The sequence below is a fragment of the Stegostoma tigrinum genome, unplaced genomic scaffold, assembly GCF_030684315.1.
Source record: "Stegostoma tigrinum isolate sSteTig4 unplaced genomic scaffold, sSteTig4.hap1 scaffold_555, whole genome shotgun sequence".
NCBI lineage: Eukaryota > Metazoa > Chordata > Chondrichthyes > Orectolobiformes > Stegostomatidae > Stegostoma > Stegostoma tigrinum.
Window position 1 is genome coordinate 17,854 of NW_026728489.1, and position 15,641 is coordinate 33,494.

At 53.0% G+C, this 15,641-nt stretch overlaps 1 protein-coding gene across 3 annotated transcripts in view; it reads right to left on the reverse strand.

Annotated features, from left to right (window-relative positions):
• Window positions 1-15,641, reverse strand: part of LOC132208868 (dystrotelin-like) — a 45,652-nt gene that overhangs the window by 17,757 nt on the left and 12,254 nt on the right. Inside the window, exons 1-2 of one of the 3 annotated variants that reach the window (XR_009444975.1) lie at window positions 5,016-5,353; window positions 2,926-3,054 (exon numbers count right to left, since the gene is read on the reverse strand). The exons of 1 other annotated variant lie outside the window; for it this stretch is intronic. The gene's annotated coding sequence lies outside the window, so the exon portion shown is untranslated. Of the gene's footprint in view, window positions 1-2,925; window positions 3,055-5,015; window positions 5,354-15,641 lie in introns of those variants that run through there. One more of the 3 variants, XR_009444976.1, reaches the window with a different exon arrangement.

Consider the following 15,641-nt stretch of genomic DNA (forward strand, 5'->3'; position numbering starts at 1 on the left):
CATCCCCGGGAGCCCCTCTTGCCTTCTCACCTGGTCGTTGGAGTGCTATTCGGCTACGGAGGGCGGTGCGATAAAGATCCCACTTCCCACAGCCGCGGGGGAAGGGGGCATCCCTTCACTCCTAAACCTCCTCCCATCTCATCTTGTGGCAGTGGCTGTTCGGCTGCAGAAAGCAGCGCTGCCTGTGACCCCAAACCTCCCGACAACACCCCTCTCCGAACCCAACCCCCACCACGACCCTTTTGCAGTAGCTGTAGGCCACTCAGTCACAGGGCTGTATGATAGTGACTCTCCCCATGTCCCCTCGCTTCCAGGACGGCTATCCTCCAACGCCTACCCCATCCCATCCCGCTCCTTCCCTTTACCTTGTAGTCGGAGAGCTGTAGGCAGTTCTGCTACGGAAACCCGCGCAGGGCTGTATAATAGACACCCTCCCAATGTCCCCAGCCTTCCCCTCACCCGGGGAGGGGTATTCTCACCCCCAAAACATACATTCCCAACCCCTCGCTTTGTGATAGGAGCGGCGCAGGATGTGAAACAGGGACCGTGCTCATGTCCCCAGTCCTCCCTTCACCCCAAACCCCACTGTGACCTTGCAGTCGGAGATCGTTGTCGGCTGCTCAGCCACGGAAGGCGTCGCGTACCGCGGCCAGGTACTCGGGGAGCGCAGGCTCGGTGCCAGGCAGCTGTTCAGGCAGGTAGCTGTGCCCAGGAGCCGGGCAAAGAGGCCTTCTCCCACCTCGGATCCCCGGTCCTGGCAAAGGCGGCGCAGGGCCGAGCCACTGAGCAGCGAGCGCTCCAGCAGCCTGGATGCCTGCTCCCAGCCCGGTGGTCATGCTGGAGACCGCTGGAGAACAGGGGGTTGTAGGGGTCCGGGAGCGTGGTGCGATGATCCCCGCTGCCGAAACCCTGGGTCCTCAGCCCCTCCCGGGAAAAGGGATCCAGACAGCGGACTCGTCGCCGAGGGAGAGGGGGAAAAAGGCGTGAGTAGGAACAGGAGAGGAAGGGGATTGACTGCGAGGGAGAAAGAGACAGAGTGTGTGTGAGAGAGAGAGGGGATTAGAAATGCAGTCTGATTGCGGATGGGCTGGGTTTAAACAGAGATTTTTAAACTTTGTTCGAACGAAACCCAGAACGCTGCCTGCTGAGCGAGTGGAGAGGCTCGGACAGAGAGGAAGAGAGACACAGGGAAAGACAGGGGGGCGGGGGAGAGGGGACAGAGAGAGGTCACAGGGAGAGACGGAGAGACAGGGGAGAGAGAACGGCAGAAGCACACACAGAGGGAGGCAGAGACAAGAGGAGAGACAGAGAGGGGCGCACACACACACACACCAAAGAGACAGAGAAAGAGAGAGACAGAGAAGTGCACAGCGAAGTGGCAGAGACAAGACGACAGAGAGAGAGATACAGAGACATAGAGTGAGGCACACACAGAGAGATGGAGAGACAGAGATTGTGTGTGTGGGGCAGGGGGTGGGTTTGGAGAAAATGGGAGAGAGAGAGAAAGAGACAGAGTCGTAGAGTTGTACAGCAGTGAAACAGACCCTTCAGTCCAACTCCTCCATGCCGACTGGGGGGCCGGGGCCCGTGGGCGGGACAGGGCCGCGGGGGGGCCGGGGCCCGTGGGCGGGACAGGGCCGCGGGGGGCCGGGGCCCGTGGGCGGGACAGGGCCGCGGGGGGCCGGGGCCCGTGGGCGGGACAGGGCCGCGGGGGGCCGGGGCCCGTGGGCGGGACAGGGCCGCGGGGGGCCGGGGCCCGTGGGCGGGACAGGGCCGCGGGGGGCCGGGGCCCGTGGGCGGGACAGGGCTGCGGGGGCCCGTCCCCGTGAGGGGGACAGGGCTGCGGGGGCCCGTCCCCGTGAGGGGGACAGGGCTGCGGAGGCAAATCGCCGTGAGCGGGAGAGGGCTGCGGGGGCCGGTCCCTGTGAGCGTCTCAGAAATGCAGGGGCAAGTTGATCCGGTGAATTCAAGTATGAAATTACACGAAAGACAGCAATGAATTTAAAGCATCAAGAGGAAAGAGATTTGGAATCCAGCATTCGTTCATGGGGATGGAGCAGCGCTTGGAATATTGCCTTCAGTTCTGGTCGCTTCATTACAGGGAGGATGTGGAAGCTTTAGAGAGGGTGCAGAGGAGATTTAGCAGGATGCTGCATGGAATGGACGGCAGGTCTTATGAGGAAGGGTTGAGGGGGCGAGGACTTTTCTCATTGGAGCAAAGAAGAATGAGAGGTGACTTGATAGAGGTATACAAGATGATGAGAGGCATAGCTGGAGTGGATAGTCAGAGATTTTTTCCCAGAGCAGAAATGACTAGCACGAGGGGGAGAAATTTTAAGGTGACTGGAGGAAGGAATAGGGGAGATGTCAGACCTAAGTTCTTTACACAGAGAGTGGCGGGTGTGTGGAATGCGCTGCTGGCAGTGGTAATGGAGTCAGATACATTTAGAGACTTTTAAGCAACTCTTGGATAGGCACATGAAGGACAGTAAAATGAAGGGTATGCAGGGTAGTTTGATCTTAATGGGATAATAGGACGGCACAACATCGTGGGCCGAAGGGCCTGTACTGTTCTTTGTTCTATGTTCAGCCAAAGGTTCTTTTCTTTTCAGGAGAGAGTAATTGATTGTAGTTTTTAAAGACAGAACTGGAGGACAGAGAAAGATATCAAGGAAGGTTGCACGTTAGTGACAGTATCAACAAGTCCTCAGCAAATGTACTCTCTGAGTAACTACACTGTTTTGAAGGCGAGAGGACCAATGATATCAGTTAAGCCCCCCTTGTTTTTGTATTGTCTACTTCTGACATATGCGCAAATGGACAACCTCACTCTCCTGCAAAGCTGCAGAATGAATAATGCTGCAATATTTGTCAACTCCCAAATGGGCATTGATACATTAGTAAATCTCACATCAATAAACTTACGTCTCAAGGTTCTCGCCTTCTAGAGCTGTTTGTACTGGTAAATAACCCAAGCGAGGATGTTTGGCAAAATATTTCTTACTTATTTTTCAGCACCTTGCTGAAATCACGCACATCTTCACCTGATGTTGTCTAAAAATGTAAAATAAATCAAATTCAGTTCAGAATTAATCATGAACCAATCTACTCAACTCACTCTATAATCCATGCTATCCCTGCTAAATGTCTTGAGGATGTAAAATTAAAGACTCTGCAATTCTGAGGGATAAAGTCGCTATCTTTCTGTAAGATTATGATAAAGGTTAGATATGTCTGAATGTGAGTTTCGAACAATTAAGCTTGAGTTTCATAGAGTCATACAGCATGAAAAAAGATCCTTTGGCCCAACCAGTCTATGCTGATCACAATCCCAAACTCAACTAGTTCCACCTGCCTGTGCTTGGCCCATATCTCTCCAAACATTTCTATCATCTTTCTATCTTCTGGCTACAACATCACCTGAACAGAATTCTCCATCTTGTGGTCAAATACTAAAACTATACAATTAAGTAATTTCAAATGATACACAGATCCAGGATTCACATTAGTGGCCTTTCTGGTTGAATTGCTAATTATTTTAACAACAGTGCATTTTCTGTCAAATTATGCCATGTATAATTACTGATCCAAAATTCATCTCATTGGGTTTCATTTTTTTGGTTTTTTGTATTGAGTCAAAGATGAGATCAATACAGGGGGGGAGAAGGGAGCAGGACGACGGGGGGAGAAGGGAGCAGGACGAGGGGGGGAGAAGGGAGCAGGACGAGGTGGGGAGAAGGGAGCAGGACGAGGGGGGGAGAAGGGAGCAGGACGAGGGGGGGAGCAGGGAGCAGGACGAGGGGGGGAGAAGGGAGCAGGACGAGGGGGGGAGAAGGAAGCAGGACGAGGGGGGGCAGAAGGGAGCAGGACGAGGGGGGGCAGAAGGGAGCAGGACGAGGGGGGCAGAAGGGAGCAGGACGAGGGGGGAAGAAGGGAGCAGGACGAGGGGGGGAGAAGGGAGCAGGACGAGGGGGGGAGAAGGGAGCAGGACGAGGTGGGGGAGAAGGGAGCAGGACGAGGTGGGGGAGAAGGGAGCAGGACGGGGGGGGAGAAGGGAGCAGGACGAGGGGGGGGAGAAGGGAGCAGGACGAGGGGGGGAGAAGGGAGCAGGACGAGGGGGGGGGAGAAGGGAGCAGGACGGGGGCGGGGAGAAGGGTGCAGGACGAGGCGGGGAGAAGGGAGCAGGACGAGGGGGGGGGAGAAGGGAGCAGGACGAGGGGGGGGGAGAAGGGAGCAGGACGAGGGGGGGGGAGAAGGGAGCAGGACGAGGGGGGGGAGAAGGGAGCAGGACGATGGGGGGAGAAGGGAGCAGGACGGGGGGGGGAGAAGGGAGCAGGACGAGGGGGGGGAGAAGGGAGCAGGACGAGGGGGGGAGAAGGGAGCAGGACGAGGGGGGGAGAAGGGAGCAGGACGAGGGGGGGGGAGAAGGGAGCAGGACGGGGGCGGGGAGAAGGGTGCAGGACGAGGCGGGGAGAAGGGAGCAGGACGAGGGGGGGAGAAGGGAGCAGGACGAGGGGGGGGAGAAGGGAGCAGGACGATGGGGGGAGAAGGGAGCAGGACGGGGGGGGGGAGAAGGGAGCAGGACGAGGGGGGGAGAAGGGAGCAGGACGAGGGGGGGAGAAGGGAGCAGGACGAGGGGGGGAGAAGGGAGCAGGACGAGGTGGGGGGGGGGGAAGGAGGAAGGGAGATGAACACAGCAGACAGGCTGACATCACCTCTACACCCAGAATATTCAGACCCTTCAGAAGCGTTTCTCCCTGCGACTCCTGAAACAGACACTCGCAGCCATGCGCCGGCACCTCCACACACTGCAATCCAGCCTGCCCCAGCTCAGAGCCTCCCTCTCCCAGACCTGCACAGGACCCCTGCTGTTTTTTATCCGCCGCAGGATCCACAGACTGAACACCCAGTTCCACTCAGCTTTACTGGACACCAAAAATCCTAAGTACAACCAACTCACGGGCCCCTGCCACCCACAAGAGGATTCCTGCGCCTCCCAAATCCCGAGTCTGTACCTGCCCCGCCGCCATTGAACATGAAGACACGGCCGGAGACCCCACCGATGACGTCACATCCGCCTCCGCCGGCCACACCACTTCCGGAACCGCTGCTGCACTCACCACCTCCACTTCCACAGATACAACACCTCACACACCACCCTCACCGCAGCTGCTGCCGCCTCCCCCGATACTCCAACTGCCGACGGAACCCCGCCCACGGCCGACGACCTCATCGCTCCGCCCACAGCCTCCACAGCCAGCAACCCCAGAGGAGACAGCCACACTGAGCCCTGCCACATGTTCACCGTCTCCCCAGACCTCCCACTGACTGAGGACGAACGGTCAGTCCTCAGTAAGGGGCTCACCTTTGTCCCCCTACAACCACACATCAACCAATACCAGTCACGATTGGACATAGAGCAGTTTTTCCACCGTCTTCGCCTCCACGCCTACTTCTTCAACCGGGAACCTAACCCTCCCTCCACTGACCCCTTCACCCGCTTCCAACACAAGTCCTCCTCCTGGACACCACCCCCAGGCCTCCTAACCTCCCTCGACCTCTTCATCTCCAACTGCCGTCGAGACATTAACCGCCTCAATCTCTTCACCCCTCTCACCCACTCCAACATCTCCCCTGAAGAACGGACAGCCCTCCGCTCCCTCCGCTCCAACCCCAACCTCACCATCAAACCCGCAGACAAGGGTGGCGCAGTGATAGTAGGGCGCACTGACCTCTACATCGCCGAGGCCGGACGCCAATGCTCCGACACCACCTCCTACTGCCCCCTCAATCATGACCCCACACCCGAGCACCAAACCATCATCTTCAACACCATTCATGACCTCATCACCTCTGGGGACCTCCCACCCACAGCCTCCAACCTCAGTGTTCCCCAACCCTGCATGGCCCGTTTCTATCTCCTTCCCAAAATCCACAAACCTGCCAGCCCTGGTCGACCCATCGTCTCAGCCTGTTCCTGCCCCACCGAACTCATCTCCAGGTGGACTCCATTTTCTCCCCTTTGGTCCAGGAACTCCCTACCTACGTCCGTGACACCACCCACGCCCTCCACCTCCTCCAGGACATCCAATTCCCTGGCCCCCAACACCTCATCTTCACCATGGACGTCCAGTCCCTATACACCTGCATTCTGCATGCAGATGGCCTCCAGGACCTCCGCTTCTTCCTGTCCCGCAGGCCCGACCAGTCCCCCTCCACCGACACCCTCATCCGCCAAGCCGAACTCGTCCTCACCCTCAACAACTTCTCTTTTGACTCCTCCCACTTCCTACAGACTACGGGGGTGGCCATGGGCACCCGCATGGGCCCCAGCTATGCCTGCCTCTTTGTAGGTTACGTGGAACAGTCCCTATTCCGCACCTCCACAGGACCCAAACCCCACCTCTTCCTCCGGTACACTGATGACTGTATCGGCGCCGCCTCTTGCTCCCCAGAGGAGCTCGAACAGTTCATCCACTTCACCAACACCTTCCACCCCAACCTTCAGTTCACCTGGGCCATCTCCAGCACATCCCTCACCTTCCTGGACCTCTCGGTCTCCATCTCAGGCAACCAGCTTGTAACTGATGTCCATTTCAAGCCCACCGACTCCCACAGCTACCTAGAATACACCTCCTCCCACCCACCCTCCTGCAAAAATTCCATCCCATATTCCCAATTCCTCCGCCTCCGCCGCATCTGCTCCCACAATAAGACATTCCACTCCCGCACATCCCAGATGTCCAAGTTCTTCTCGGACAGCAACTTTCCCCCCACAGTGATCGAGAACGCCCGTGACTGCGTCTCCCGTATTTCCCGCAACACATCCCTCACACCCCGCCCCCGCCACAACCGCCCAAAGAGGATCCCCCTCGTTCTCATACACCACCCCACCAACCTCCGGATACAACGCATCATCCTCCGACACTTCCGCCATCTACAATCCGACCCCGCCACCCAAGACATTTTTCCATCCCCACCCCTGTCTGCCTTCCGGAGAGACCACTCTCTCCGTGACTCCCTTGTTCGCTCCACACTGCCCTCCAACCCCACCACACCCGGCACCTTCCCCTGCAACCGCAGGAAATGCTACACTTGCCCCGACACCTCCTCCCTCACCCCTATCCCAGGCCCCAAGATGACATTCTACATTAAGCAGAGGTTCACCTGCACATCTGCCAATGTGGTATACTGCATCCACTGTACCCGGTGCGGCTTCCTCTACATTGGGAAAACCAAGCGGAGGCTTGGGGACCGCTTTGCAGAACACCTCCGCTCAGTTCGCAACAAACAACTGCACCTCCCAGTCGCAAACCATTTCCACTCCCCTCCCATTCTCTAGATGACATGTCCATCATGGGCCTCCTGCACTGCCACAATGATGCCACCCGAAGGTTGCAGGAACAGCAACTCATATTCCGCCTGGGAACCCTGCAGCCATATGGTATCAATGTGGACTTCACCAGTTTCAAAATCTCCCCTTCCCCTACTGCATCCCTAAACCAGCCCAGTTCGTCCCCTCCCCCCACTGCACCACACAACCAGCCCAGCTCTTCCCCCCCCACCACCACCCACTGCATCCCAAAACCAGTCCAACCTGTCTCTGCCTCCCTAACCGGTTCTTCCTCTCACCCATCCCTTCCTCCCACCCCAAGCCGCACCGCCATCTACCTACTAACCTCATCCCACCTCCTTGACCTGTCCGTCTTCCCTGGACTGACCTATCCCCTCCCTACCTCCCAACCTATACTCTCTCCACCTATCATCTTTTCTCTCCATCTTCGGTCCGCCTCCCCCTCTCTCCCTATTTATTCCAGAACCCTCACCCCATTCCCCTCTCTGAAGAAGGGTCTAGGCCCGAAACGTCAGCTTTTGTGCTCCTGAGATGCTGCTTGGCCTGCTGTGTTCATCCAGCCTCACATTTTATTATCTTGGATTCTCCAGCATCTGCAGTTCCCATCATCTCTGACATCAGCTTCCCTGCGTCTCTGATGCTGCTTGTCCTGCTGTGTTCATCCGCATCAACACCTTGTTACCCCCCATTCTCCTTTGTTTGTGTTTTCTTGCTCTTCCTCCCTCCCTCTGATTCTCACCTCTGCTGGCTCTAATTTCACTCCCTTGTCATGTTCCCTTATTTCCATCTTTCTGTCCCTTCTCTCTCTCTCTCCGCCCACAAACTCACTCTGGCTTTATTCACAGGGGGAGAGAGTACAAGAGGAAAGGAAACCAAAGCACGCAGCGCCTTCGGCTGAGAGAGAAATGAATAACTGCCGGAGATTTTCCAAACCCTGACACGGGGGTTGCCTCTCTCTCTCTCAACAGTCTCTGTGACTGCCCCATCAAACCCCACACCCATTCCCGTCCCATGGTGTCTCTCCACAAACCCACCTCCGGGTGGAAATGCAAACACAAGTTGCTGGAAATGCTCAGCATCTGTGAAGAAAAAGTCCCGAGGTACCGTTTTGGGTGCGATGACCCTTTCCCTCCGAGCTCCGGCTGGAAATGCTCCAGCCTCTGAGACAGGGTCCCCTTGAGGTCGGAGAGCTGCGGGTCGATCTCGGCTGTTCGCTTGGCATCAGGAGCTCCCCTCAGCCCCAGGAAGGGGTATGATCACCCCCTAACCTTATACTGACAGTGGTTGTGTCCTTCCCTCATCCCCGGGAGCCCCTCCTGTCTTCTCACCTTGTCGCCGGGGTGCTATTCGACTACGGAGGGCTGTGCGATAAAGATCCTACTTCCCACAGCGGCAGGGAGGGGGCATCCCTTCGCTCCTGAAACACCCCCTCCCATCCAATCTTGTGGCAATGGCTGTTCGGCTGCAGAAAGCGGCGCTGCCCGTGACCCCAAACCTGGAGAACAGGAGGTTGTAGGGGTACGGGAGCGTGGTGCGATGATCCCCGTTGCCGAACAGCTGGGTCCTCAGAACCCTCCCGGGAAAAGGGATCCAGACAGCGGACTCGTCGCCGAGGGAGGCGGGGGGAAAGGTCTGAGTCGGAACAGGAGAGGAAGGGGATTGACTGAGAGGGAGAAAGAGACAGACTCTGTGTGTGTGTGTGTGTGTGTGTGTGTGTGTGTGTGTGTGTGTGTGTGTGTGTGTGTGTGTGTGTGTGTGTGTGTGTGTGTGTGTGAGGGAGAGAGGGGATTAGAAATGCAGTCTGATTGCGGATGGGTTGGGTTTAAATAGAGATTTTTAAACTTCGTTCAAAAAACTCACAACGCTCCCTGCTGAGCGGGTGGAGAGGCTCGGATAGAGAGAAAGAGAGAGACATGGGGGCGGGGGAGAGGGGACAGAGAGAGGTTCACAGGGAGAGACGGAGAGACAGGGAGAAGGGGAGAGAGAACGGCAAAAGCACACACAGACGGAGCCAGATACAAGACGAGAGATAGAGAGGGGCGCACACAGAGACCAAAGAGACAGAGTGAAAGAGGAGAGAGACAGAAGTGCACAGCGAGGTGGCAGAGACAAGACGACAGAGGGAGACAGAGACATAGAGTGAGGCACACACAGAGAGATGGAGAGACAGAGATTTGTGTGTGTGGCGGGGGGTGGGTTTGGAGAAAATGGGAGAGAGAGAGAGAGAGACAGAGTCGTCGAGTTGTACAGCAGGGAAACAGACCCTTCAGCCCAACTCCTCCAGGCCGACCAGATACCGGAACTGACTAGTTCTGTTTGCCAGCCTGTAGCCCATATCCCTCCAGCCCCTTCCTATTCATGTGTCCCTGCAGGTGACTTCTAAATACTGTGAGTATAACAGCCTCTGTCACTCCTCTGGCAGTTCATGCCACACACAGACTACACTCGGGAGAACACGTTGGCGCCAAATCCATCTCCCATCCTCTGAGAAAAGGAACCGGAAATGACATTACCAACCCAAGGAAACCGGAACACTTAAAGAGAAGGCGGGACCTAACTCCAGCGCTTCCCCGGATGCTCACTGATGATTTTACCTGGAATGGTGCCGAAACGTCTGCAAACTAACCTTCCAGCTCAGTGAGCAATCTTACATCCAGAACCTCAACCCTGAGCTACAAATCTTCTCAAAACTCGATAATGCTTTGCCACTTGATTCACAGATGCATCCTATTTTTTGAAAAAAATAAACGTTTTTTGCTGGATGTATGACTGACTGACCAGTGTTTATTGTCCTTCCTTAACTGAGCCTTGGGAGCTCTGCAGACCAATGCTATCAACGTGGATTTCACAAGCTCCAAAATCTCCCCTCCCACCACTGCATCCCAAAACCAGCCCAGCTCGTCCCCTAATCTGTTCTTCCTCTTACCGATTCCCCTCCTCCCAGCTCAAGCCAAACCCCCATTCCCTACCTACTAACCTCTTCCCGCCCCCTTGACCTGTCCGTCCTCCCCAGACTGACCTATCCCCTCCCTACCTCCACACCCACACTCACCTCTACTGGCTTCATGTCCGCCCCTTTTACTTAAGACCAGAAGACATCGGAGTGGAAGTAGGGCCATTCGGCCCATCAAGTCCACTCCACCATTTAAATCATGGCTCAGGGGCATTTCAACTCCACTTCCCTGAACTCTCCCCGTTGCCCTTGATTCCTCGTGAGATCAAGAATTTGTCAATCTCTGCCTTGAAGGCATCCAACGTCCTGGCCCCGACTGCACTCCGTGGCAATGATTTCCACAAGCCCGCCACTCTCTGGCTTTACAAATGTCATCTCATTTCCATTTGAAATTTACCTCCTCTAATTTTAAGGCTGTGCCCATGGGTCCTCGTCTCCCGGCCTCATGGAAACAACTTCCTAGCGTCCACCCCTTCCAAGGCAGACATTATGTCCTAAGTTTCTATTAGATCTCCCCTCACCCTTCTAAACTCTGATGAGTACAATCCCAGGATCCTTAGCCGTTCATCGTATGTCAAACCTACCACTTCAGGGATATTCTGTGTGAATCTCCGCTGGACACGCTCCAGGGCTAGTATGTCCTTTCTGAGGTGTGGGGCTCAAAATTGGACACAGTATTCTAAATGGAGCCTAACTAGAGCTTTATAAAGCCTCAGAAGCACATCGCTGCTTCTATATTCCGACCCTCTTGCGATAAAGGACAACATTACATTCACTTTCTTAATTACGGACTCTACCTGCAAGTTAACCTTGAGAGAATCCTGGACCAACACTTCTAGATTCCTTTGTACTTGAGCTTTACGAATTTTCTCACCATTTAGAAAATAGTCCTTGCCTGTATTCTTCTTACCAAAGTGCAAAACCCCACATTTACTCACACTGAATTTCATCAGCCATTTCCTGGACCACTCTCCTAAACTGTCTAACTCTTTCTGCCGCCTCTCCACCTCCTCAGTACTACCTGCCTGTCCACCTGTCTTCGTATCATCGGAAAACTTCGCCAGAATGACCCCGGTCCCTTCATCCAGATCATCAACACGTAAGGTGAACAGCTGCGGCCCCGACACCGAAACCTGCGACACCAATCGTCACTGGTCGCCATTCCGAAAAACAGCCTTTTATCCCAACTCTCTGCCTTCTATCAGACAGCCAATCCTCAATCCAAGCCAGTAGCTCATCTCAAACACCATGGGCCCTCACCTTGCTCAGCAGCCTCCCGTGAGACACTTATGAAAGGCCTTTTGGAAGTCTAGATAGACAACATTTACTGGGTTTCCCCGGTCTAACATACTTGTTACCTCTTCAAAGAATTCTCACAGGTTTGGCAGGCACAACCTCCCCTTACTAAATCCATGCTGACTTGTTCTAATCTGACCCTGCACTTCCAGGAATTTCAAAATCTCATCCTCGACAATGATTCAAGAATTTTATCAACTACCGAGGTCAGGTTAATCGGCCTGTAATTTTCCATCTTTTGCCCCGATCCTTTCTTAAACAAGGGGGTTACAACAGCAATTTTCTAATCATCTGGGACTTTTGAAAGATCACATCCAAAGCCTCTGCTATTTCCTCAGCCACCTTCCTCAGAACTCTACAATGTAGCCCATCGGGGCCAGGAGATTTAGCAATTTTTAGACCTTTTAGCTTTTCTAGCACTTTCTCTTTTGTAATGCCTACTATACTCAACTTTGCCCCCTGACTCTACCTAATTGTTGGCATACTACTCATGTCTTCCACTGTGAAGACTGACGCAAAGTACTTATTAAGTCCTTCAGCTACTTCCTTATCTCCCATCACTAGCCTTCCAGCATCAATTTGGAGCGGCCCAGTGTCTACTTTGGCCTCATGTTTGTTTCTTATGTATTGAAAGAAGCTTTCACTGTGATTTCTAATATGACTAGCTAGCCTTCCTTCATATTTGATCCTCTCCTTCCTTACTGCTCGTCTGTCTCCTCTGCACCTATCTTCCCCTCTGTCCATCTTCAATCTGCCTTCCCCCTCTCCCTGAAAATTGATGTTCAGGGAGATCTGGGTGTTAAGGTCCATTGTTCCATGAAGTTGGCAATGCAGGTCAACAGAGTGGTTAAGAAGGCATATGGTGTGCTTTCCTTCTTCGGACGGGGTATCGAGTACAAGTGTTGGCAGGTCATTTTGCAGTTGTATAAGACTTTGGTTCGGCCACACTTGGAGTACTACGTACAGTTCTGGCCGCCTCATTACCAAAAGAATGTGGATGCTTTGGAGAGGGTGCAGAGGAGGTTAACCAGGATGTTGCCTGGTATGGTGGGTGCTAGCTATGAAGAGAGGTCGAATAGATTAGGATTATTTTCATGAGAAAGACGGAGATTGAGGGGGGAACCTGATTGAGGGTTACAAAATCATGAGGGATACAGACAAGGTAGATAGCAAGAAGCTTTTTCCCCCAGAGTTATTGACTCAATTACAAGGGGTCATGAGTTCAAACTGAGGGGAGGAAAGTTTCAAGGAGATATGCAAGGGAAGTTCTTTAGGAAGAGGGTGGTGGGTGCCTGGAATGCGTTGCCAGCAGAGCTTGTAGACGCAGACACGATAGGGTCTTTTAAGATGTACCTGCACAGGTACATGGATGGGCAGGGAGCAAAGACCCTGACAAAATAGACGACAGGTTTAGACAGAGGATCTCGATTGGCGTAGGATTCGAGGGCCGATGGGCCTGTTCCTGTGCTGTAATTTTCTTTGTTCTTGGATCAGATAAGAAGGAAAAGGGAGGTGTATAACAGTTATCAAGGGAATAAATCAACAGAGTCCCTGTAGACACACTAACGTCAACCAGGCCAACATCCCCAGCACTGAGGCACTGACCATCCTCGATCAGCCACAATGGGCTGGACACTTCATCTGTATGACTGACACGAGACTCCCCGCATGTTCTAATCCCAGCTTCAAAACAGCAGGCGAGACCCAGATGTGCAGAGGAAGCACTCGGTGATAAACTCAAGGCCTCAACGGTGAAGTGCAACATTCCTGCAGACACCGAGAATCACTGGCTGAAGACGGTCCGATGCCTGAGGAGCACCTGGGAAGGCATCAACACCTCGAGGCTTGATTTGGAAGCAGCGGAAGCCATGCAGCTACATCAACAACGCCCTCACCCCTTCCCACGACCACCTTCTGCCCCAAATGCAACAGAGCCTACGGTAGCTGCATCGGTCTGTACAGCCACCCGTAGATTCAGCCTGAGAGTGGGAGACTGTCATCCACATCTGCGAGAAACCACCATGATGATGATGTATAGTGTGCAGGGGGATCTTGTCATAGCAATTAAGAGAACAAATAGAGGGCAACAGAACGCTGGTGACCAGGATTAGGATCAGGGAGAATCTCAAAATCTTCTACAAGTGTCTCAGAGCCAAAGAGAAAATCCAGGGAAAACCAGGTCTCATGAGGGATGAAGAGGAAAATGTATGGTTTGAACTGGACAGCAATTGTCAGGTGTTAAACGAGAAATTCACATCACCTTTTACATGTGAGAAGGAGCATTTCGGCACACAATTCCTGAGCAGAATTAACAGAGACTGGGGACATGTAAGGTGATCCGGTGAATTTAAAATCAGAAGAATTACCTGGAGAACAAGTAACATAGTTCCACTTAACAAAATGCATGACAAACATAAAGCAGAGTATTACAGTCTGGTGAGTATCACATCAGTAGATAGGAAAATATTGGAGAATATTCTGAACGGCAGGCTTAATTTCCTTGGAAAGAAGCAGGGTTTGATCAGCAACGGTCAGCATAGCTTTGTCAGAGGGAGGTCATGCCTCACAAACCTAGATGATCCTTTCAAAGAGGTGACGGAGTGTGTAGATGGGAATTGATGCAGTGAAAACAGATTTCAGCAAAGACTTGGACAGGATCTCACATGGGACCTTAAAGTAAGGGAACACGTAGGAGGCAGCGATCATAATACAGTAGAGTTCGGTCTGCAGTTTGAAAGAGAGAAGGCAAAATCGGATGGAATGGTATTACAGTTAAATAAAGGTAATTGCAGGGGCATGAGAGAGGAATTGATGAAAATCGACTGGAAGCAGAGCCTAGCGGGGAAGACAGTAGACCAACAATGGCAGGAGTTTATAGGTGTAATTGAGGACACAGGACAGAGGTTCATCCCAAAGAAAACAAAGATTATCTGGGGTGGGATTAGACAGCCATGGCTGACAAAGGAAGTCAGGAAATATATCAAAGAAAAAGAGACAGCCTATAAAGTGGCCAAGAGCACTGGGAAATCAGAAGATTGGGAAGGCTACAAAAACAGACAGAGGATAACAAAGAGAGCAACAAGGAAGGAGAAGATCATATATGAAGGTAGGCTAGCTCGTAATATTAGAAATGATAGTCAAAGCTTCTTTCAATACATAAGAAACAAACGAGAGGCAAAGGTAGATATTGGGCCGCTCCAAATTGATTCAGGAAGGCCTGTGACGGGAGATAAGGAAATAGCTGAAGAACTTAATAAGTACTTTGCGTCAGCCTTCACAGTGGAATACATGAGTAGTATGCCAACAATTAGGGAGAGCCAGAGGGCAGAGTTGAATACGGTAGGCATTACAAAAGAGAAAGTGCTAGAAAAGCTAAAGGGTCTAAAATTTGATAAATCTCCTGGCCCCGATGGGCTACATCCTAGAGTTCTGTGGGAGGTGGCTGAGGAAATAGCGGAGGCTTTGGTCGTGATCTTTCAAAATTCACTGGAGTCAGGGAAAGTCCCAAATGATTGGAAAATTGCTGTTGTAACCCCCTTGTTTAAGAAAGGATCAAGGCAAAAGATGGAAAATTATAGGCCGATTAGCCTAACCCTGGTAGTTGGTAAAATTCTAGAATCCATTGTCAAGGATGACATTTCTAAATTCCCGGAAGTGCAGGGTCAGATTAAAACAAGTCAGCATGGATTTAGTCAGAGGAGGTCGTGCCTATTAGAATTGTTTGAAGAGGTAACAAGTATGTTAGACCAGGGAAACCCAGTAGATGTGATCGATCTAGACTTCCAAAAGGCCTTTGATACAGTGCCTCACGGGAGGCTGCTGAACGAGTTGATAGCCCATGGTGTTCGACGTGAGCTACTGGCTTGGATTGAGGATTGGCTGCCTGACAGAAGGCAGAGAGTTGGGTTAAAAGGCTCTTTTTCGGAATGGCAACCAGTGACGAGCGGTGTCCCGCAGGGTTCAGTGTTGGGGCCACAGCTGTTCACCATTTTCATTAATGATCTGGATGAAGGGACTGGGGGCATTCTGGCGAAGTTT